The following is a 24,100-nucleotide window of genomic DNA, read 5'->3' as shown; positions in this document are numbered from 1 at the left end:
TATATATATATATATATATATATATACACACACACACACATTCACACATTTTAGATTGCCACTTATATAGTATTATATAGTATTAACCACTTAATACTATATTTTTTTACCATTTGTACTGGAGAGACTAATATGTCTTTGAAACATAAGGTAAATCATATTATATGAAAATTATTTCACAGACTTGTGAAACTCATTATCATTTTCTTCTTGACATGAAGTGCATCATTGATAAAAAAATACTTTTTTTTCAGGCTGATGGTGGTAGACTTCCAAGGGAAAGGTCACGTCGACAGGGAGGAAATCTTACAATTTACAACTTACAGAAAGAAGATCATGGTCATTATGAATGCGTCTTAGAGAATGATATTGCCACTTTGGTCACTAGCACCATGATTCTGATTGAAAGTAAATTCCTTTTACTACATATTGTGGAAATCTATATTGTTTTTCAAATAGTTGCATTGCCTGGTTGCTAGAATAGTCACTTGCTATGGAAAAATCTTTTAGTATGTTTTAGAAAATTGCAATTGTCACTTTTAGTATTTAAGTGTACAAGCCTGATTTAATTTAAGTTTCAGAGGGTTTTGGTGACTGATATTACCACTGAAGTATCTACATCATGATATCATACTCATTACTGAAAGTAAGTAGTTTCATGTTATATGAATTTTAGAGATTGATGTTGTAACTGAAATTACTGCATTGCAGCATTATTTAAAATAATAGTGAACTAATATTGAAATTAGTTAATGGATTTGTTTCTCAAGTACTATTGCAGTACCATGAGACTTATTAAAAAATATGGTTTATGCAGTGTCAGTTTTAGACTGATATTGTCTAAAGCATGGGTGGGACTTGGTACCAAAATATGGGAAGGGGCCAAAAAAAAGTGAGGGCGACTGCTTTCCGTAATCCCATGTATGCCCAAAGGAATAATTTTGGGCATTTTATTGAAATTTATTTTCTTTACTCAAATGACTAAATTAATAAAGTTATTTTTATTCAGAATAAATTCCTATATCATTATGTTTTCCAGAATAATGCCATTATGACACTGGTTATTATTATTAACAGAACCTTTATTGCAAGTAAGAATTGATTACTATGCATATATTGATACCCAGATCATACTTAAGAATATGATATTGTGATTGTTTTGTGAAATATAAACAAAATATTGTTTTGTTTTAGTATGTTATTTCAAATCTGTCACTTATTCTGTTTTGTGCAGTTTTTACATAACATGATCAAGAGAGTCATTAAGTTTATTTCATTCTAACTGCTTTTGTTCTGCCAATGGTAGTATTTGTAATGCTACACTCTGTGCAAGAACGTAACAGCAATCAGTATCTTCATATTGTAGGTTGGGTGATATCTCAAGGTTACAACTGCTCTTATGTTGAAGGAAAATGATTATTCATGTGGGTAGCACTAGTTGTTCTGGGTGAATCGTAAGTTGCCTGCTGAGTAAAGAATGCTTGTTTTTAAGAAGTTTGGTGCATGATCTCAAAGAAAATATTCAACTTATAATTCAACTCCAGCAAAAGCAACAGTCCAGCATAAAAGCAAATACACACACTCGGTTTGTGTCTTTGATTTAATAAAGATTGTTCTTTGTTTTTATATTGAGTCCAGTCTCTTTTATTTCATTCTCATGAGCTCAGTCAGAGTTAGAGAACTCAGTATTACTTTACAAAAGACATCTTGTTAAATCTCCTTTTATTTAGCTAGTCTATCCCATTGTTCTCAAAATTATCGGTTTGATCTGGTTATACCACAGAGTGGATGGAAAGAAGAAAATTTTAGTATTATTGCCACAGGATATGTTATTGCAAAGTTTTCAGTTTTCTGCTAATCTGTGCATTGCCCTTTACTCTTGTATTATTTAAGTTAAAATGTTTTGTGTCATTGGAAATGGCATTTTCCACAACTTGGAAGACTTATGATCAAAAGAAAGAGTCAGTCACTGAAGAACGATAGTTTTATGAGAGGCTTGTCAAGTCTAGAAGAAGTTTTCACATGAGCATTCACCAATGATTTAAACATCCATAAATTCCATCTCATTATAGCTTAAGACCTAGAAAGAAAAGCCACTGTTGTCTGGTGTACCCAGAACAGTTGTTCATATTATTCCCTTGTGATTGACCTTAGTGTGGGCGAAGCACAGATTCTGTGGTGTTTAGTGAGTGTGAAATTGAGTAGAATGGTTTGTATAGGACTCCCAGAATAACTCAACCCGAGCTCTGACTGAAGCCAGCCAAGAATACCGCAGAAAGACTGCAGGTACTGTTGGTGGATGAAGCTCACTAATAGGAGCTATCTCACCAACAAGAGTGAGCAACTATAGATCCCAGAGGAGCCTATGGTTGCACAGAGCAATGGTATCTCATTGTTCTGCTATTCTGGACCAAGAATTGACTACTTTCATGAGAGTCAAAGTTCCTGAGCATGCTTATTATGCTGTACCTGCAAAATCAAAGAAATCTTGGTCAAGTGTTAACCAACAAGTTGTGAGGGATAGGTTTAGACCTTTTAGTGAGGCAAAACATGTTACTTCCTGACATTCAAGGGAGCAGAGAATGAGATTTGCACAATATTCTGAAGTATTTCTGGATAGTAACTGCTTAAGGTGGCTGATTCCCAAAGCAGGTTGTACAGTGCTTGAACTTAAGTTTAGACAGTCAGGCCCAAGATTTCATAGAACACTTGAGCAAGGTGAAACTTCAGGACTGCAAGACAGATATTTCTGAGTTGTGCCAAATGTTTGACCATGTAGAAAATCAAGCAATCAATTGAACTATGTTTAAGGCTCGGATGAGGAGTACTAAAGAAAGCTATCATGCCAATGTGAACAGTCTATACTACTTGCACAGTAAGACTTGCCCTGCAATGGCTTTAGTAGACCTTAAGTATATCTTTGTTGACAAGTTTGTGGAAGGGCTACCCAATGAAATGATGAGCCACCATCTGTTTATGAGAGATTTTATCCGTACTAAGGTAGTTTCTGTAACAATGTAGCACAGAATAGTAACTTTGAACTGGTGGGAAGAAAGGAAGCCAACAGCAGTGGCTGTACTTCAAACAGACCATCCTGTCCAGGCACCCACATTAAGCACAGCTCGAGCCCAGCCAATGTTTAACAATTTCTTTGTCTGTAGAAGCAAGGTTATCAGTTTTGATCGATGACTCAGCAGGTGCAGAAGAGTGAAAGACAGATAATGAACAATGCTGCCACAGCTCTGAGAAACTAATGGAACTTAAATCAGGCCTGGCCACTGACATAAGTGAGTGCAATGAACAGCTTGCACTGAAAGGTTTGATTGTCAGTCCAGCTCTCTTAGTGTTGGGTGGGTTTTAATACATACCTGTCAGAGTACTAGGGCAAGTAATTTTGATACTAGTTTAATACGGGATGGACCATAACATTGGTATATCTCGTTGCATATCGGGCACTTTGAGAGAAACCACCAGTCAGAACAAACTTCATTTTGACAAATGGAGAAATGACTCTCAGAGTGTGTTTAGGATATCACTCACATAATAAAGGTAGTCGTCACCCACCTCAATTTTTACAACAGAATGAATCCTTTTAATGGGTGTACAATGGAGCTATCTGTCTATTTTGTCTTTGAAACAGTGAATCTGATGTTGTGTAAGTTTTCCAATGCTGACCAGACCCAAGAATAGAGTAATTGCATGAATGTATGTAAGAAAGGAACTCTGTATTGATTTTAGATGGGTGCATTGAAAGGGTGTGATGGTCCATTACATTAGGCTTGGCATCTTGATTGTGGCAAATCAATCTGAAAGACAAGTGCAGACACAAGACTGCTTTCTGCTTGAGAAATGGTTCATATGAGTTTGCATCATTCCATTCTGCTGTAGAGATAACTTCCACTTTTGAAAGGTTAATGGAGCTTACACTGAAGGGTTTGCAATGGAAGTAGTGCATAATTTATGTCAACAATGTTATGGCATGTGGTCGCAGATTCAACTCTGTGGCTGAGAACCTGAAAGTAATATTGCAGTGAATAAAAAAGGCATTGTAACTGCAACCATGAAAATTTGTGCTTTTATACACAGAAGTGGAATTTCTCAATCATATTTTAGGTAAAGATGGAACTTTCACAGATAGTGCTAAAATGGCAATGGTGTATGAGAGGCCTCACTCAAACCATGATCAAGCAAGAAGCCTGCAGTTTACTAGCTTTCACATCATACTATTGATAGTTTGTGGCCAAGATCATCACATTACTGGCTCTCATTAAAGTTGAGAAGCACTTCAGGTGGAGTGAAGAATTTGAGCAAGCATTCCAGTTCCTTAAGTATGCTTTAATAGTAGACTAGTTAGTGTTGATGTATTAAAAACAGAACAGTGGGATCTTTTTGAATACTGATGTTGGTGGTATTGTTATCACAGTTGCAGGATGGGGTAGAATGAATAATATGCATATGCTTGTCATACACTTATGGCTCCTGAATGCAGACACTGTACAACAAAGAAAAGACTAGAGGTACTATGGTAAAACAGTAAAGGAACAAATGTACCATTGTAGAGACTGGGTATGACTTTATTATGTGCCAGCAGCACAAATGCTGCTCAGCTTCACTTGAATAGGACTTCATCTTGTGCTCTGAGTTGGTCCATTAATGTAAGAGTTACAGCAGTCAAGACACACATGAAAGTGCATAGTACAGGTTGACCTCTTTCATCTGGACAATGCCAATGAACCTCTAGTGAACTGGCTTGACCAGGAATCAGAGGAGAGAAAAGCTAAAGTCACTAATCTGGCTGTTTAGAGTGAGCCAGATGAGGAAGCATTGGATCTTCAAATGAGAGACAGCTCTGACATTTAGTTGAAACACTGTTAACATTCTCCCAATCAATATATTTCTGAGACTGAACTCAACCGTCATGAAGTTATAATGCTGTTGTCAGTTGATGTAATGCCTTTACATCAACATTTTTACAACTGAAGATAACAGGTAAGAATTCAAAAATTCAGCTGAATGGGTGCTGTGCTATCAGGTGATATTTTAAGGTACAATATATGCATTCCATTGTGTGATTGCCACTTGATTATTTACAGTTCAGATAGTTTCATTAATGGTAACATCAGCTGAACTAAACGGATTTTGTGACCCTTACTTTCCAATCTACGAAGCATAGTCTCACTATAAGAGATATCTGTAGGATATTGAATGACTGCTCAGTTAACTTAGTTAAGAACAGCTGATGCCAGTACATAAAAAACCTAGTGCATCAACAGTTTACATAACTGAAAATGTTAGCTTTGAATTTTAAAACTCAGTTGAAAGGATTTTGTGGCCCTTACTTTCTGAGCTATCAAGTGATTTTATAGGTAGTCAGTGGCATGATTAATTATCTGATGATGCCTGAAAAGAAAACATTACTGTACCATGGCTGTCTAAGTGTAGCCTGTGTCATGTAAGCCAAAAAGATCACCAGTCATTTATATGTGAGCCAGAGGCAGTCTGTTTTAAGATATTGGTGTATATGGCAACACGAGTGTATGAATACATACAAGTTTGTGGTCTTACATGCACGTGTGAACTTTACATGAAGACATTCTTGAGTATTGCATAACACGAATTGATCATTTACATAAAGACTATGGCTATAAAGCAACATATAAATGAAACAAAAGGATTTGACCTGGATGTTAACTGTGATTACTGACTTGTATTTTTATTAATACTAGTGAGAGAATGTTTCAATTCATAAACCCACTTACCACTTTTAAAACGAATTACAATTGTCAATGCATGGTGGTCTTTTTGAATGCTGGGTTGTGATCCTGACCAATTTCTGTATAGTTTATTTGGGTTTCATGAGGAATGATCAAAATACATTGTAATTTTTTAAGTTGTAAGAGATAATATAATTTTATTTGATTTTGATCATTGTTATTAGGTTTTTTTTAGTTTTATGATGTTTGCAATTTAACATCATCAAAGGAGTGTATTCTAATTATAATGACAACAATATAGATCCCCCAATGTAAAATATCCAACATTAAAAAAGACCTAATTTTTTTCATATACTACAATGGCCAGCCAACCAGCAGCCACTGGGGCTGAGATTGCTAGATGTATCTCTCAGTGTCTGAAATATGCACCAATCCATAGGGGAAGATGTGGGAGAAAGCCCAAGAACTAACTGAACATCATGTTTTATATGGCAATAAAAAAATTTATTGTATTTGTACTGCTTCAAGTGATATGGGCCGAAATTATTTTGACATTATCATAATGTTGTGATCTGTCATTGCCACAGTGTTTCAATCTGATGTCAGATCATGTTGCAAAATCAACTTTCAACTGACCAAATTCTGATGTCAGGATATGAACATGGCACAACATTTTCACAATGTTGTGTGCCTGCTGGATAATCACGAGTCTCAGACGGATATCAAGTTTCTCCTGTGGCTTATGACCCTTCTTTTTTCTTTGTTGGGGGGAAAGTCATTTGTCTTTCCACCTTTGCCAGTCATTGCTGTGAATGCTCAGAGATTTGCTGATCAATTGGAAAAGGGTGCTATCATGCCTTGTCCTCTCTGTTTATCACATCAGCATGCCTTGGCTTTCCAGTGCTTGGAGAACCTATATTTAGATTCTGAGAGATTAGATCCTTCTTTTCTTATTTGGGGTTCTAAGCCTGATACCATTATTCATCTTAACCTAACTTGTTTTCCTGGATATGTTTGCCCCTTACAACAGTTTTACATTTTTAAATCTTCCTTACAACTATTGTATGAGGCCTATCACAGGTCTCCTGTTCAATATTCAGAGGATTTCAGTAATTTATTGACTTCTACATTGGTAAGGTTATCAACTTGTGCTCTCTCCTTGATGCCTTGATTGTGGGAGTTTGACTTCCTTTATCAGCCCTTAGAGGTTTCAGAGAAACTCCTTTTCTTAGACATTTGATTTTTGCAGGTTTTTCCAGATTCCATGGAATGTGGATGTGGCCTATCTCCACTCTTCTCTATCGACACCAACCTCTCGCCTTTCCTAGTTGGTTTCCTGCATGCCATTTTTTCCAGCCTCCTCAGTTTACTATGGAGTCGTTTTTTTTGATAACCAAGTTCAATATCGCCAGTACCTATCTTCATATTCTGATCTCAGAATCTCACATCGTTATCTCTGCTTTGTGCATGACAGACAGGATTTTAAATTTTGCACTGTACCAGTAGGCCTACAAACTGCCCCATACATCTCTTGCTAGATAGTCAGATCCTTTTCACATCACCTTCACTCATAGGGCATTCACACTCATCATTATATGGATGACTGGCTTCTTCTTGCTCCTTCCCACAACTTGGAAGAACTTCACACTCAAGCTCTTTTATACAAAGCTGTGAGAGATGGGTTTTTCATCCAAATGGAGAGGTGTATTCTTACTACCATACAGTACCTCATGCATTTAGGGATATTTTTCGATTCCCATCTCAGTTGGGCCCAGCATCTCCTTTATGCCTTCAGGCCATGGAAAAGCCCATTCTTCTAATACAGTTATCTCCTTTTCTATCAGCACATGCAGTTCTATCTCATTTGGGCATCCTTGGAATCAATCATTCCTTTAGGTCGGGCCTGCATGCGTTCCCTTCAGTGGTCATAACAGGGCCAGTGGAACATTTGTACTGATGTATTGGATAATCTGGTGATCCTATTAGCTTCCAGCCTGCTTGACCTAGGCTGGTGGTTGGACAGGGACTACATGACAGGTGTCCCTCTCCTGATAACATCCAGAGATACATCTTTTCACAGATGCTTATCTCCATGGTTGGGGCAATTGTATAGGAGATATGGAACTCAAGGGCCACTGGACAGAAGAGGAATCTTCTTTCCACATTCATCTTTTAGTGCTTCTAGCAGTTCAATTAGTTGTCTCGGGCTCTCACATTGTTGTTAGAGATGATGGTAATGATTCACTTGGACAATTCCAATGTGGTCTCCTACTTTTTCAAGCAAGGGAGCACACACTCCAGGTCTCTTTGTTTTCAGACATTGGATCTTCTCTTTTGGGCCCACAATAATGAGATTATTCTCTTTGCTTGTCATGTTTTGGGTGTGATGAATTTTGTAGCCAATCAGTTATCTTGTCCCAACAATTCTTCTCACAGAATGGATGCCTCATCTGCAAGTTTTTGTTGGATATGCTCTCATCTCAGGATGCCTCAGATCAGTGCTTTCACTGAAATGTGCAGCTCCCATCCACCTGGTCTCCTATACCTCTCCCTCTGGTATTAGACATAGATGCTCTCAGTCTGGATTGGATGGGTTTTCATGCTTATGCATTCCTTTGAATTCAGCTGTTATCCTTAATTCTTGCAATGATTTGCTCCTCGTCCTGTTGAGTTCTTCTGGTGGCACCACATTGGCTTGATTTCCACTCCTTCCGTATCTTCAGAAGTGCCAACCCTCTCTGGCTGTATCTCTTATGTCAGCCTCGGTCAGATATTTTTCATCCAGCAGTTGCTATTAGTTGGTTTCATGCCTGGCTTTTATGCGATCTGTTGCATGGTATCAGGGACTGACTTTTTGGGTGACATTTTTTTTAACATAGTTCATTCAGAATTCTTTCTTGGACGTTTATCAATGGTAAGGGTTTATTTATCATCAGTGGTCTCTCAGAAATGGTTTTAATCTTTCTTATCCCCCTGTGCTGCATGTTTTTCATTTTCTCACATAGTTATTCGACAAAGATTTGGCACATTTGTCCATTTCTCTATATAAGGCAGCCTTGTCAGCTACTTTTCTCTTTTCTGGGAGATGTAACATTTTTAAGTTCCCAGTTTTGTCCTTGCTTCTGAAGTCTTCGAGTTATCTGTCTTCATCATATCTTCCCATTTCTTCTTTGAGATATCACAGTGGTTTTCCATGCCTTATCTAGTCCACCCTTTGTACCTTCAGCATCATATTCCCTATATCACCTTTCTCTTACCACATATTTTCTTCTGTTGTTGGCTAGTGTTTGTGATTCATGTTCACAAGACTCTTTACCATTACACTTATGTTCTGTTGTATCCTGAAAGATCCTTTCTCCCCAAGACTTCAGCAGCTAGAGAAGAGGATAAGGCTTTCTCTCCTATTCATCTTTGCTCCTTTTCTCATTTTTATGACAGCTCGGATCTGGATAGTCTTTTTTGTTAGTTTGGACTCTCCAATCGAAAGTTACACACAGTAAAGGGTTTCGAGATTCTTGTCACTGTTTTGTTTCTCCACTGAATTCCTAAAATATCATGTGACTTATCCCCAGTCACTTTGACAAATTGCGTTCATTATTTATTTTGTATTGCATACTCTGGGTTTTCATTGGACGAGTGGAGACTTCTTCGGATCTCATCTCATCAAGTTTGCCATATCTCGATGTCCCTGGCAGCTTGGTTGTGGAGGAGATTGTACAAGCTGGCATGTGGACCATGTCTCATACACTTATATCTCATTTTTTCCAGGATTTGGTGGTTGCCTCTTTTGAAGGTTTTCGGCTAACCCCAGTATCTATTCTCCATGCCCTGGCTAGTTTGTCAGAGAGGTGTGTGACTTCATTTCTTTTGTGTTTATTTCTTTTTCTATACCCTTTCTTCCTTTTCATTTGGATAACACTCAGTGGTGGGTGTTACCTGGTCAGGTATGCTTCTTTCCAAATCTGCACTAGCTACCACTCGACCAATAAAAAACTTTTCCCGCTAACAACAGGCTCTGTTGAAATGGGGTTTCCATAAGACCACTTTATGCACTTTGTGAGTGGTAAACAATTATATACATTACTGGACTGCCACTCGTGGACTATCATGAGTAAAGTATAAGGGTCTCTGTGGGCCCCTGTATTTAATAAATTCGGGTTGGTTTGCTTTTCAAAATAGGGAACTTGGTTCATCTATTGCACTGTCTCCAGAACATTGTTCCTCCAAACTGCCCAATACAAGTTATCCCTCAATTTTTCCTGGTGGAGCATGGAAGTCCATACCACTCCTAGTTTCCAGTTGCTGAAGTGGAAGACAGAGGTCTATTCCTTCTGAGAGATACTTGAACTCATTTTTCCACTCAAGAAAGAGAGGGTGAAGCTGGGTACCCTAAAACCAATAACTCTAGATGGATTTCCCAGATGTGTGGTGGGAACAGGACCAGCCTATGTGGAAGTCTCCTTGTAACTCTGGTTCAGAGATGACTCCTCTTTATCCAGTTGAGTTTAGCATGGTCCTTCTTTTTGGTCATTCTCTTCATTTCAATGATCCTGGAAGAGGGTCCTCGATGCCTCGTATTTCCGCACATGGAGGATCAGTTCTTGTGCCATTGGTTGGACTTAATTTGTTCCACCTCCTCCTCATACCATGGACAGGAGGTGTTGCCTTGCCTCTCAGGTTGGAGAGTTAGGATTTTGATTCATAATTTCAGGCCGGCTAATCTCCAAGTCAGCTCGTGTGTTGGAACAAGTCCTTTACTTTTGGACCCAGGTGCTGTTTAAATAACGAACAGATGGTGAACAGAATAAGTATGGGTCAAATGCTAAGATATCAACCATTATGATGGGAATGGAAATAAAAGGCAGAACTACAATAGATATTGATCAAGCAGAGACTCAAAGAAGCTGCAATTGAGAAGCTCTCAAGCATTAGGGATGTATTTTTGGTAGGCAGATGTGGCATAAGTACATGTTAAGCCCGTAGATATATCATTTGACCAAGATAATCTTTTAATTACTTTGTCTCTAAACACAGTTTTTAATGGTGGGTATGGTTGTAACCAGTTGTTTATGACTATTAGAACCTACCTACCTGGCTGACATCCTGCCCTATTGGAATTAACCTTACCTTATGTGTTCAGTTTAACTTTTTGATAGTTAAGATTGAATTCTTGACCCTGATAGTTTGAGCTATCTTATTCTTCAACTAGCCAATGATGTTTGTAATTGTAATGTCCTTAAAGCTCCAAGTATTTTTAACACTGAAAAATGGAAGGAACTATGATGAAAACCAATATGCTCAGGAATTCGTTTTTGGTGGGGAGATGGATTTCGCTACCATCCTAAAAATTCCTGATGCTGGCCTGACTTTTAACCTGGCAGATCTCATGCATGAAGATGTATTGCTGGCCAACACATCAGATCAGAAAGATCATATTTTCAAGAAACTATTCATCTGTAAATATACTTTACAGCCTGTAATACCACCACCACCATTGATGCTGGCAGTGATCTTCAAGATAAATGTAGAATCCTCTACTTCATCATTTAACCAAGTGCTAACCATGGCTCCACAAACCACCACTGAGGCAAACTGCAGGACCTTCACACCATTAGTAGTCAAGCAACTGCTAACAAGGAAGTTCTTCAAATTACCTCAATGACAGCCAAGGGTCAACCTGCCAATAATCTTACCAACCACCATCACTGTGATCCTGACAGTGTAGCAGATCTAATTTTTACCAAATATATTGAGGCCTGTGCCACATACAACCAGAAAGAGGACAGATTACACTAGTACTCAATACCACCTTCCCAGTTAGAAAAAGACATCACTAGCAATGGATGGAGCAAGCCCAAACCGGATGAGCCTTGGCCAGGGGAGTCACTCAGTAATTCACTAGAACTTGAGAGGATTTGTTGTCAGGGTTAAAGTTAGTTAGAGCTTATCAATTACTTCAAGGTACTTTTTAATTTTTTCATTTCAAATAAAAGGATGTACATATCATATATATATCATTATTATTAGTTTCTTAGTTTTATTCTTTGTTTCATTAAAAAGGTTTAGATTTGCTTTTGTATAAAGGGTTTTATTTTCATTGCTGATATCATTGTTAAAGTGTTTACTTGATATTTTGTACTTAGGTTTCATGACGTTTAATTCTTTTAAAGACTATTCATTTGTAATATATCATTGCTAAAGAACCATTTTTTGTTCCCATGATTTTATGATTTTGTTTTAAGTTTAACCTTACACTGGTGAGGGTTTGGTGTTGATATAGGGTTTTATGTATTAAGATTTAACATTGCATTCTTTGTTGTGATAAAGAGTAGTAGTGATTTTGATGTGAAATATTTGTTTATTAAGGGTATTATTGTGTATTACTTTGGTGAGTTTATTATCTGTGTCTAAAAGTTTGATTTGTATTTTAACCCTACGTACACGAGCTCAGTCTGTTGGACCTTGCCCATTGCTAGAGAATTAATAGTTACCATAATTCAGAATTTGCTTCACGTACACTGAGTGGTCACAAGTAAATAGACACCTAATTTTTCGTCATTTAACTGATTTATGCTAACTAATTTGTGTTCACAGAGCACTATATCAATGAAAATGGTTTGCACACTAATTATCTTGTGCTACAACATGCCTAGAACTCAAGGTTCTCTTGATTTGTCAGATTTTGTTAGAGGAAGGATAGTTGGTCAAGCAGATGGTGGAATAAGTCAGCGGCTAATTTCGCAGAATTTGGGAATCCCGCTTTTGACAGTCAACAGAATCATCGTGCAGTTCAGGAAACATGGCAAGGAAACAACTGAGCAGAGTCCGGGTCGTCCTGGTCCATCGGAGAGGACAAAAAGGGCTGTCAAGAGGAGCATCGAAATGGATCCCAGATTAACGACTGCAGAAGTGGCCAAAGTTCGTGGGATGAGCCCGAAATCTGTTCAATGGATTCTCCACTGATTGGGTTATCGTTGCAGAGCAGCTAGACGGAAGCTCTTATTAAGACCTGCCAACACAGTCAGACGAAAGAAGTGGGCAAGTGATATAATGACCAAGCCTCTGGACTTTTGGAAAACCATAATGTTCTCAGAAAAATCAAGATTCGCTCAATTTTCGGACAGTGGAAGGATATGGGTATGGAGAATGCCTTACCAAGAGTTTTGGCTCAACAGATTGCAGCCAACTGTGAAGCATGGTGGTTTCAGCGTGATGGTTTGGGAAGCTGTTTGGGTTGTTGGGAGATCGAGCTTAGTGGAGTGCGTTGGCAACATAAATTTTGCAAAATACGTCGAAAAAATTGGAGGAAGGACTCTTACCACTTTATTCCTCGAGTTTCATGGACAAGAACACAATGTTGTTCCAGGATGATGGAGCACCATGTCACACTGCTTGAAACACTCAAAAGTGGCAGGAAGAAAATAGTTCATGTCAGGAGATTGGCTCGGCCAGGGCAACTTCTGGATACCCCATCGAAAACCTCTGGGCCAAGTCAAGAAACAACAAAAAAAAACCAACTTCGAAGAGCGATCTTCTCCAAGTTTTGAAGCAAGAGTGGGCGAAAATCTCACAATCTAAAATTGACGAGATGATTCTCACGATGCCCCAAAAGATCAACGAACTCCACGAAGGGAAAGGAGATCTACTAGATATTAATTAGATTATAAATATATCAATTCATGTAAATATGACTGAAAAATTTCATTTTTTCTGAAAAGGTGGTGTCTATTTACTTGTGACCACGCTGTGTATATCCCACAGTAATATTAATATATATTTTTTTCAAAATATATTGAGCCACTTGTACTGCATACTGATTATTTATCATAATGACACTAACAGCTCAAGGTATATGGACTGGAAGGGGCCACCTGTAAAAATGTAATCTCTCATGTAATTCTGTGAATGAGTTTACTGACAGTATTAGGACTATGTTTGAATTGTTTCTCAGATAAGCTATAACGTCATTGATCAGACTAGACTTGTCTTAAGCCATACAAATTAACCCAAATTTAACGAAGTGGTATATTTAATAAATTACAACCTTGACACTCAGTGATAGCGTCAAAAGTGGATGTACACAGAACTTGCATCTGTAAACAGTGTGTGTTCGATGTCGCCACCATGTCAACGGTGATGTTGCCCACTGTAACTTAATATGTTATTAAAAAAGGCTTAATTACTTGTGGAATGTAACACCCCCGCCTATGACTCTTACTTATGGTATGTGTAACAGTTAATGGTATAGCACGTGTTCCATCCCTTCTTTCGGGTCGGGACTCAGACGGACGACTGTCACTCTCAGTCATTTTACATTGTCTCCCAGTTCGAAATTCAACACAAAGCAATGGCTGCGCATGTGCACATGCCCCTCAATGATAAAAAAAAAAAAGAGTAGTGACTGGTCAATCTAGTGTTATTTATATCTATGCTTTTAATTTTTAGGGCAGGCATGACCAGGTAGTTAGGGCTCTTGACTTGCAATCTGAGGGTCGGGGGGTTCGAATCCCCATCCCACCAAACATGTTCGCCCTTTCAGTCGTGGGGGCGTTGTAATGTTACGGTAAGACCTTGTTGATATTATAAATAAACATAAATTAACATGTGTACATTAGGCATTACTGTCCTAAATATTTGTTTGAATGAGCAAAGAAAATCACCGACAATAAGTGTAAAAACTAAATAAATGCAAATGAATATAAAACGAGTTTGAAAATTATTACGTATACTAAACTAGATATTATGATTAACAATTTAAAAAAATGCTATTGTTATAATTTTGGCATGGTAAAAGAAAACCTACTTTTATCATACCCTGTGACCCTAAATACAGTGAAATTACGTGGGGGGTTTACGAATCAAAACTTTCTAGGAAACTTTGATAAGAATGTAAAGACATAGAATTGAGTAATTAAAACTTACAAAAAAATAAGCATTTTTATTTGTATCTTTAAAAATTATTTAATAGGAAATATTTTCGAATTTTCAAAATAGCAAAATCATACAAATATCACATAAAAATAAGATATTTTATTTGCAGAGTTATATAATCTATATGAATTTCGCCCGAAGTTTCAATCTATTTAATCACGTTGCAATACAGAGACGTCGCTAGTCACTGGCACACATTGAAAAATCATAATAAAAAAACCATGATCGATATCATACTGAAACGCCGAAGATTTCCGCTCCTGTGGGATCGATCCCCGAATTAGTTAACACCTAGCGACGCCTGTGTTGAAACGGAGTAAAACAAACCATACAACAAGTGACTGAACGCACCAGAGCGTTTGAGAAAGTGTTTTATCTAAAACGTGGCTTGATATTTGTAAAAATCAAACTTTTTAAAGATATAACACGGCTTAATGTTGGTAAAAATTAAATAATGTTTTACCTACAACATGGCTTGATGTCGGATAAAATTAAAGCATGTCTTGATGATTGCAAAAATTAAAATGTGTTATATTTAAAATATGGCTTGATATGGGTAAAACTAAAATTATGAATGTGCTAATCAAGTTAGGTTACTGTTACAAAAACAAAGTGTTTATGTGATATTCTCAGGTTCATCAATTTCCCTTTCAGTAACTGGGAGGAACCCCAGAATAACGGGAAATCTGCCAGAAAATGTTTTTGCGGAGCGAAAATATGAATATGAGTTTAAGGCAAGTAAAGAGATTGGACACAACACATTTAAACAATGTTCATTTAACAGACAAGCACAATTAAAGGCAAAAATAAGTATATTGTGTGGAGTCTTCACTGGAGGATTCCCAGTGCATTATAATCTAAATATTCTGCATCAACCCTAAAACTCTTCTACGCTAAGAAAACGTGGCATTCTATATTACAAAAAAAGTAATTTTTCAAAGGATGCAAACGCTATACACGTTACTATTGGTCTTTCTTACTTGAAAATAAAGGATGTTGTATCCTTGGGGCATCATCTGACTTTACACTTCAAAATATCTCCGTCTGTCTGTTTCTATACAGCATGTTCTACATTACAGCAATCTTTCTCACAAGAAGGCGCATGTAAATGACCTAGTTACGTGAGTAATTATAGCCAAAGGAACTTAGTGGTTCCTATGAAGAAAATTTAATACTAAGACTACAAACCCAAGATGTAGAGAAAAAAAACAACATTATATTTACTATAGGGGTAGGAAACACATAGTATGCTTATATACCATATTTACAAAACACACACACACACAACAGAACAATTTGCTTATCTTGACTTTACTTAACCAAATTAATGACTAGTATAAAGTCAAATTTAAATTAGAGTTGGTAATAGCTTAATTGGTGACCTAGGCAAAACATTAAGGCTGTACCTCTATTCGCACTGGAGCCCCAAGTATTTTTACTATTTGGCACTCTAAGTAGCTGCCCCCCCCCCTAGTAGCACAGTGGTATGTCTGCAAACTTGCAACGCCAGAAACAGGGTTTCGATACCCGTGGCGGGCAGAGCATAGATAGCCCATTGTGAAGCTAAGTAACTTCCTATAGCGCTTATATCATTAAGTAACGGCGTGCCTGGTTTGAACCCAGGTTAACATAAGTTAATTTGGATCTTAAAAACGTTTTAGTTCAAAATAAGAGTGTTTAGATATGACCTGCACTATAATAAGGTTAGCAGCATGATTAATATTAGTTATTTTCTGTTTTACCACATTTAAAATTCTTTTAATGCACTTTCCATGATTCAAAAATTACACACAAACATTAGTAAAAACATCACCTGGAGAAGACTCTGTCCTTTGTATAAGTTAACGGAGGCTAGAATTAACTAATACATTTTTGTGTTGTTTACCTATGATATAGAATTCAAATACGTTTTTTCTTGGGGGCGGGAGAAAATAAATATTTGCTTTATTTCCGTCTTTGGAGTTTTCGAAAAGTTCTACATATTATAACCACAAAATTAGTCCTCAAATTATACCAATCATACTCGATGTCACTCCAGATAGTCACAGTTCGGTGACCTGGAGCACACTGCCATTGAACCTAACACACAAAATGTGAATAATAAACAATTCTGGATGCACATACAGTACGTTTCAATTCAGAAGAAAAGCCAGATTAAACACAACATAAACTTAGCTTTTCAAATCTTGAGGTAGTATGACGACTTCAAATAAAAAAAAACAGTATTTATGTACAAACATGTAATTCTAAACTAACGTTTTCGGTTGCTGATTGCTACACGTTTTCTGCACAATACTGTATGACATAGTTGAGTAGTCCCTCGGTGGGTTAGAGGTAAGTTTATAGACTTACAATGCTAAAATCCAGGGTTCGATTCCCCGCAGTTGACAGCGCAGATAACCTATTGCGTAGCTTTGCGCTAAAACAAACAAAAACATAGGTGAGTAAAAAAGAGACTTTCAAGTTGTCAGTATAATGCTAACGGTGGTTAAAAGGGCTAAAGAATAAACAAACTTTTTTACGAAGTAGTTGTCGTTGTTATTCTTCCCAAACATATAAATATATTGTTCTTTCTCAGTCTTATTAAGCGTTCAACTGTATTTTAGAGTAAGAACGGCGACATCAAAAGGGAAGGAAATTTAAAAGTAAGCAGGTGTAATGAATGAAATAGTATATATTCAGATATATTCACGTAATAGTTTTCTAAGTTTCCACGCAGTTTACGCATGTCGTAGATCACATCAGTGTTGGCAAGATGTCTCTAGGTCGTAAACACATGCTTATAATTTTACACAAGTAAAAAGTAAATACTGCAAATCTTTGTCTTTAAGTCTCAAGCTAATATGTATATATTTCTGTAGGCACTTCTTGGAAAGCAGCCAATTCAAACAGGCAATAGAGAAACAGCTGATTTAAGATTGAGTGTAAAACATTGGGTGAATTGTTTGTTTTCAATTAAGCACAAAGCTACACAAGGACTATCTGTGCTCTGCCCGCCACGGGTATCAAAACCCGGTTTCTAGCGTTGTAAGTCCGCAGACATACCGCTGTGCCACTGGGGGGGGGGGCATTGGATGAAGTATTTAACCCACGGACTTATGAGATATAACGGGCTTTGTTTGGCCTGAGTATTTAAATAGGATGTTTCAAAAATTCTCACTTTTCAAGTTATTTTCCTCCTAACAGGCTTGAATACAGGAACGTTTGTTTTTGTGCTGGATATCAGTAGACCTGGATACCACATATCCAAGACAACCACAAGTTATCGACATTCTATAATCGATTTCTGTTGTTAAACCTATATACATATTTGTGTGAAAAAGAGTTGGAACATTTTATATGGACAACAAATGCTCACCTTAAGCTAGAAGGAAAACAACAACAACATTTAATATGTCTTTACAGGGTAAAGATTGCGACTTGAAAGTGGTTTCTGCCTCCCCTACTGGAACATATTATTCTTAAAGCAGCATTATAATTTGTTAGGGTAACAACAGCTTTACAAAATTCAAATCGTTAAAAGAGTCTGTGAATATAAGTCAGGCTTATAATGTAATTAAAATGATTTATTACTGAAGCCACACTGTACTTTGTTTGAAACGCCAAACCTAGTAATATCGGCTGATTTATAGACGTCTTTACTTCCATCGAGGCAATTATTGGCACTTTTATCGATCTTTTAACTTCTCCTCGTCCTCGTGAAAATGTCAAAGTTTATATACAAAAATCTTCAAACGTAGCTTTTGATGTTCTCAAGATAATTGTAAAGAATAACAGCTCAGTTGACGGCCAATAAATGTTGTCGTTAAGGTACAGCAACATATGAATGAAACCACTGATCTGTGTTATTTTTTTCTTATAGTTTTCCGACTGTTTAAACAAAAGTCCACATGTTTACATACCCACACATATGCGCGCGGCTATTCACTCTTTCCGTTAGAATATAGGAACTAAAGCTTAGGGCAACAATAACAAAATTTATTACCAAATTGTACAAAAACAAGACTGACTTGACTGACTGAAATTAATACTTTTATCGCTCTTATGTCTCATGAAGAATAGTATTGCTTATACGCTTTCAGAAGCCATGAAGAAAAGCAAATTATCACTTAGACTAGTTTCAAAATTCAAAACATTCACCTTTTCATCTAAAGCTTTGTGATGTTCGAAGAGAGATTTGAGGGCCTTGAGAACCACAACTTCAGATGAAACCCCCGCAGAGGACTGGGCTTGTCTTTTTACCACAGTCATTCTTAGTGAACGTTCATGCCGGGAAACCAGACACTCCAAGTGTTCCAGTAATAGCTGTAAGAGAAACATTAGTGTTTTACTGGATTGTATAACCCAAATCCACTGAAAGTGTTTTAGTAGTAACTGTGTGTGTGTGTGTGTGGAGGGGGGAGACGAAAAACAAACAGTATTATGGATAACCCAAATCCAAAGAAAGTGTTTTATTAGTAACTGTGGGGGGGGGGGGGAGACGAAAAACGAACAGTATTATTGTTTAAGAATTGATGTTCCAACACTCTTCTAAGTATTCGTTTTAGGAAAACAGACGCTAAAAGTGTTCCAGTACTAATAGTCGAGGAAGAATTAGTGTTATATAATACTGGAAATTCCAAATCCACTGACCATTTATGCTGGAAAACCAAACATTCCAAGTGTTGTACTAGCGACTGTTTGAAGAAAGGAATTGACGTAAAACTGGATGTTCCCAGCTTATTTTTCTTTATATGGGAATAAAAAATATAAAAGAAAGTAAAGCATATTAAAAAAGAAGACTGACAAGAATAAAAAAGTCACATAAGCTAATAGAAACTTTTCTTGGTAATGTTCATTGATTAAAGACGACTGTGTTCGTTATAGTTATGCCCCATACATAAGATACTTTTTCTCAATTCATTCAATGATCTTTTTAAGTTTCTTTGATATAGGAGTGGAATCTGTCACCAAGTTTTAATGTATTCTGGAGAAAAGAAGTAAAACAGCGTGACAAGCAGATTCGGTCGAACACTACGTAACCATTACAGTGTGTACATAAGGCAATAAAGGCACGATATAAAAAAACACTTTAGTAAGTCTCGATAATAAGAGTGGACAGTTACTAGCTTGAGAAGAGATCCAAGAAGTGGCTGGAGATAAAGCAATCATTAGTTAGATGAAAAATATGAAGAAAGAGGGCGCTACATAATCGGTAAAAAAAAAAAGGAAAATGACATAAGAAACATGCACAAAAAATTATGTTTTAACGCTATGAAAGATGGAGGAGTTGTTTGCTCGTTTGTAGTTACACAAAGTTACACAAAGTTACACAATGAGCTATCTGTGCTGTGCCCACCACGAGTATCAAAATCCAGTTTCTGGCAGTGTAAGTCCGCAGACATACTGGAGGAATGATGAATAAAATAAAAACTAGCAATAATCTTTCAGGCTTGGTTTAAAATTAAAGATTGTCAATACTAAAATACTATCTTACTTGACTAAAATTTTTAATAAGCAGAGGTGTCAAACGCTTTCCGTTCCGACTACAAAAACGTCATCTTCGATGTTGAATGCGAGAGTGTTGACCTTTTAAATCATAATAATTTATTTTAAAAACAGAATTACTAGTTTACTGGAAAGAATTTCAACTTCCTTTGTGGTATTGTTTACTGTACCGCCGTAAAAGTAATTTAATTATATTCTCAAGAACAATGAATTTTATCTTCCGTGTTTAATTAACCCTTGAAATTATAACCCTAAACACTGACGTTCGCTCATAATTTTAACATACGAGACACGTATACAGGTTTGATATTTAACATGGAATATTTATTTTGAACCAAAAATTCTAATATTTAAAATAGGAAAACGGAATTCTTAAAATCCATCAAGCTTTGTGGCAAATTTATGTGATTACCTAGTTATATATATCAGATTAATGTTTGATTAATCCTTACAAACACAAATCAATAGAAGTAATGAGTTTATTAACCATATCCAACCAAAATTCTTAAAAATTGAGTTATGGTAACACTTAAGTGTGACTAACATATTTCATTCGGTAAGCTAGTAATCATTTACAACTTTTCACAGTTTATGTCCAAGAAAGATTCAGATCGTGGTTCTATAGAAATTGAACGAATTTTAAAAGGCGTATTTAAAGTTTTGGAAATTCATCCTGGTGACTTTTAAATGAAATTCAATCTCAAAGCTCAAAAGCCCCTAGTGAAATAAAATTTCACAACTCGCGGCATCATCAAGAGAGAATGAATTTCCCAGTATTGGTCCAAGTCACAGCCAGTCTCTTTCTAATGGGGTTAAGCTAAAATTATCAAGTTTTGCAACGTTAGGGCACATTATGGTCTAAGTGAAGTTAAGCTTGCAGCAAAAAGTTTCACACGTGATATTCCAAAACATGCAGAATAGGCAGAAAAACGTTAGTTTAAGAGAAGAAACTCAATGATTCTGGTAGTTTCGGAAAGTTACCTGATGAAGAAAATATTATTGGGTTTCTTTTCTGGGCATTAGGGTCGAAGTGAGATTTAGTCTTTCAGCATTAGGAACCAATTAAAGTTTAATTTTGTGACATTGAGAAGTAAGCGTGGTTTGAAAATTCAGCTCCAGAACCTGAAGTCGAGGTCCAACCCCTTAATTAGTTATCAATTCGCACATCTCGGATTCTGTTTATCACACTTGTATCAGGCACTTTAACGACTTACCTTCGTGTTGTTTCTTTCAGCTTTGAGTTCTCGAATCTCTTCCTCCCGTTCTATTAGTTGTTCTTTTGTTTGGTTTAATTCTTTTGTCAAATTGGCGAATTCCTATGATATATATATAATAAGATAATTGTTATCTTAATGTCCGCAAAAAATCTTATACCTTTTTCTAAAGAAATGTTTAAGAATATAAAAGATTGATAAATTCACGAGTTTTTGATTAACACTAGCGCAATGAAACTGTCATTAAAGAGCTAATAGAGACATAAACGTTTATTACTCCCGTTTGATGGATCAATTTTCCACGAATATATGTTTAGTCTGTTTTAAAACAAATTATATAAACAAAGTAAACAATAAAGTATTTAAGTAATAAATACTGACTTTACAGAACTGCAATGTGCATTTGAATATTAAACAAATACTATATTTGAGTAACCAACATCACTGATAACTTGGCTAAATTTTTCTAGCTGCTTCAGTGGCACAGCAGTATTTCTGCAGACTTTCAACGCTAAAAACCGGATTTCGATACCCGTGGTTTGCAGAGCACAGATAGCCCATTGTGTAGCTTTGTGCTTCACTTCAAACAAACGAGGCCCGAAATGTCCAGGTGGTTAGAGCGCTTGACTCGCAATCTGAGGGTTGCGGGTTCGAATCCTCGTCTCACCAAACATGCTTGTTCTTCCAGACGTGAGAGCGTTATAATGTGACGGTTAATCCCATTATTCCTTGGTAAAGAGTAGCCCAAGAGTTGGCGGTGATGACTAGCTTGCCTTCCCTTTAGTCTTTCACTGGTAAATTAGGGAGGGCTAGCACAGATAGCCCCTGTGTAGCTTTGCGCGAAATGGAAAAACAAACAAACTGCTACAGAACTAAAAATCGTTTACAAGTCCTGTTTTTTACTTATTTTCCTTAGAGTATTTTAGAGTAATTTTGAAATTAAATTATTTCCCGTATTCCCGGGTTTACGCCGTATAAAATTAAGAATAAATATAAAGTCAACACTGCTTAAAGCACAATACTAAATTAAACTTCCAACACTGCCAAAGAAAATTATTAGATTAGAATAAAGATAAAGCTTAGTATATAAGAAAACAGTTTCTAAGTAAAGACAAATATATATATCACGAGAGTTTTACCTAAGTTCGCTGTGCAATACATATGACAGGCGTTGTGTGTTTAGCCAGAAGTTATCATGATGTGAGAAGGAATTCACAAAGTTTTGAGATATTCTGGAATATGTTCAATATTTAGAAAATTTCAATTCACTGTGATTTGTTTTCCAATATTTATTACTAACTGACGTACCCGTTGAACGCAAGGGAAGACATGCACATCCCAGAGGGTGGCAAGGTAAGGTCAGTATCAAGCATGGACCTCCTCTCCCATATGTCACTATCCGGAAGGTCCAAAGAGTATATGCCAGGTTTAGTGACAATTAGTCTAATGGTTCGCCAGTTATAAGCTAACAAACACACACAAATTTGCCAAATAATGGTTTAGATAAAGCAATTAAACAATAAGTCGGGAATTCTACACTGTCATTTATTTGCCTAATAAATCGACCTTAAGAAAAGCTTAAGCAAAAGCAGGTGCTTTCTGACGGTCCATTGTTTTCGTCTTCCACGTTCCATAGTTTTGTAAACTTGATTAAAAATTACTGAAGAAGTTTTCAATGACTGATTTAAACTTCCAAAAATACAAAATAGGTAACTTATAAAATAAGCTAAAAAAACAATAGCTTTCTAAAATGTGTCTGATAAAGATAACGACTTTAAGGTAACTTACAGTTTGAATATGAAAGAATACCAATCAGAAACAACGAATAAAAAAAAGTATTTAAAAATAAATACAAATATATATATATACTAGCTGAGTTACCCGGCGTTGCACGGTGAAAATATAGATTTGAAATGTATAGAACAGTATTTTTTTCAGCAAATTATTCAGTAAGTAGACAAAAGCTGTGATGCGAGAAATAAAAAAACATTTAATCAAACAAAGCTTTATTTGAAATTAGATTGTGTTTGAGCTTGTCTTGTTCTTTGAGTCTGAAGTTGTACATCATGTTGCTCCTCTGTTTCTTGCTCTCTATAAGTTACTTGTCTTAATTTTTGTGCTTGAAGTCTGGTTTGATGTTGTTCAGAAGTTTCTTGTTGCCAATATCCAGCTTGCCTTGATGATTCTGAGTGAACTCTGGCTTTGTGCTGTTCAACAGTTTCTTGCTGTCTTTGAGTAGCCTGCCTTTCAGCTTGAGCTCGAAGTCTAACTTTACGTTCTTCCAAAGTTTCTTCCTGCATTTGAGCAGCCTGTCTTGCAGCTTGTGCTTGAAGTATTTGATTGCGTTCTTCTTCTGTTTCAGCTGGTTTTTGTGCTTGCATTCTTTTAGTGGCAGAAGACTTTCCACAGAAAGGGCGTTTCTTGGGTGGCATAATCACCTCAATCACTAAACAATAATTTGCAATTCACAAAGTTACTAAATCACTTATGAAACCATTTAGCACTATTTAAAGAAAACTGTTTTTCGAAATGCTGAATTGACAGCAAGGTGATCTGAGTGTCTCCCGCCATAACGCTTTCTATGTGCTTATGTTTGTATGATTATTACAAAAAATGGCGCAATAATAATTAATTGTCAATTAAATACTACACCAAATACAAAATAAATAGCACCATTAAATTTCTTGTAAAAAAACTGGTTATTATGAAGTTATTTTAAAATTTGTAAGTTCAAGCGCTTGGTTTCCTATAGCG

At 36.5% G+C, this 24,100-nt stretch overlaps 1 long non-coding RNA gene and 1 pseudogene across 1 annotated transcript; one reads left to right on the top strand and one right to left on the bottom strand.

Annotated features, from left to right (window-relative positions):
- Positions 1 to 23,646, bottom strand: part of LOC106459579 — a 97,974-nt pseudogene extending 74,328 nt beyond the window's left edge.
- On the top strand, positions 255 to 1,626 carry LOC111085808. Its single transcript, XR_002610594.1, has 2 exons — positions 255 to 408; positions 1,367 to 1,626. It is a non-coding gene; the product is annotated as an uncharacterized LOC111085808 (long non-coding RNA).
- Positions 23,647 to 24,100: the final 454 nt, after the last annotated feature.

The sequence above is a fragment of the Limulus polyphemus genome, unplaced genomic scaffold, assembly GCF_000517525.1.
Source record: "Limulus polyphemus unplaced genomic scaffold, Limulus_polyphemus-2.1.2 Scaffold631, whole genome shotgun sequence".
NCBI classification, from domain to species: domain Eukaryota; kingdom Metazoa; phylum Arthropoda; class Merostomata; order Xiphosura; family Limulidae; genus Limulus; species Limulus polyphemus.
This window is presented reverse-complemented; position numbering and strand designations above follow the sequence as displayed.